At 41.9% G+C, this 1729-nt stretch overlaps 1 pseudogene; it reads right to left on the reverse strand.

The window, feature by feature from the left end:
- Positions 1-830: 830 nt before the first annotated feature.
- LOC116467754 (U2 spliceosomal RNA) lies at positions 831-924 on the reverse strand (annotated as a pseudogene).
- Positions 925-1729: the final 805 nt, after the last annotated feature.

The raw sequence follows: 1729 nt of genomic DNA on the forward strand, positions 1-1729 counted from the left end.
TTAAGGATATTATGGCAGATGAGGATATCACGTAAGAATATTGCGGATAAAAAGAGAACCCGTACATTATTTCTGCGCCTATATTCACATCCCTTTGCCACGTGACTTTGCAGCCCCTGTCCCCACCTCAAGAGGTGAGTTCATGGCACCAAGCCCTGAATCTGGGCTTGGCCATGTGCTTTCCTTTGGCCAAGGAAGCATCAGCACATGTGACATCAGCAGATGCTAAGAAAGTGCTTTTGCACTGAGGCCTCTCTCTTGCTGCTCTTGGGAACTCTGACTGTGTGGCGCCACAGGAGGAGGCTGTGCTGCAGGGCGATGAGCAGAATATGCCTCCGGCCCCCCAGCCAATGCCAGATATAAGTGAGGCAACTGACCATCCACAGATAGGTTCTTGAATGAGCCAGCACCATCGAGAGCCATCCTGGGGGGCCCAGCTCAAGCTACCTGTGCACATCTACACAACAGTCAGCAGATAAAATGGTTTAAGTCATGTTTGGATTGGCTTGTTGTTCAACCAAGGCTAATTGATACAGAGACTTATTCTCATGTCTGACTTCGTGATCAAGTCCAACACAAAGATCAGACGCTTAACACAAAGTCAGGAAGGGGGCGTGAAGCCCCAGGAGCAGAACTGGGCTCTTCATGTTCCCTGGACGGCCAGGGCGCAGGGACATTGGGGGATGCGTCACCAGTTGTAATTTTCATTTGGGAGATCTATTAGAATGGGTCTTACTTTGAAAATAAGTTTCAATATGATTGAAAAACTGGTTACTTGAATTGCCTAATTTTTTATTTATAATTCTTAAAATGTTCTTATGCTTTTATTATAAAAGTATAATTCTTATACTTTTTTTGTTAATTTTTTAAACTGATAAGAACAGATATTACACTCAATCTTAGCCCAAAAGGCTAAGAAGCGATGATTTTTAATTTTTTAAAAGTAATAAGCATTTTTCATATAATTGTGTTCAATTAAGCAGAACTATCCCATTTGGAAAGGACGGAGGGAAATAGAATACAAAAGTGGAACAAGGAAATCTATCATAAATAACTGAAGTAAAACAAAATAAAGCACAAAGTATTAATAAGTGGCTTGTGTTTGGTTTTTGCATTTACCTTGTTCCTGCATAAATACCTTAGACACAGAGCAGTAAGTTGGAAATCTTAGTATCTTCAGAGAGACTTTCCTTAATGTAATTCATACAAAACAATTGGGAAAATTAAAAGGCCATGAAGGTGTTATTGTCCTTGTCTTACAAATATTAAGTTACAAAGCTGGACATTCAGAGGAGTCAACATTTCTAAGTCAGGGCTCAGGGTAGCGATAATTAAAATGGACTGTGGCTGGGTTGACTGTGTTTGAATTATGCCACCCAAAGCCCCTGGAATACTACCTGATAAGGATGACTTCATCAACAGAACCTATTAGGATGCTAATAATGCCTGCTGGCCTATTTAGGAAGCTATTTTGTAGTGACGAAGGTTGGCTTCCCTGGGACATTGTGTCATATGAGCCATGGGGATCACATAGCAACGAGGACATGAGTTTCTTTCTATTTATAACCAGTTTGCTAGCAATGGCAACATGATGAGAAATGGACAATCACATCTGCTGGGAAATCGTAGGACTCATTTTCTTTCTTCTTTAACCCACAAACCCTCGTGGAGTTGAGAAAGGACGTGGGGGAAGGACACTGTGGGGGCATCACACTGCCCAGGGGCCCAC

This window comes from Hylobates moloch, unplaced genomic scaffold, assembly GCF_009828535.3.
Source record: "Hylobates moloch isolate HMO894 unplaced genomic scaffold, HMol_V3 SCAFFOLD_4, whole genome shotgun sequence".
NCBI lineage: Eukaryota > Metazoa > Chordata > Mammalia > Primates > Hylobatidae > Hylobates > Hylobates moloch.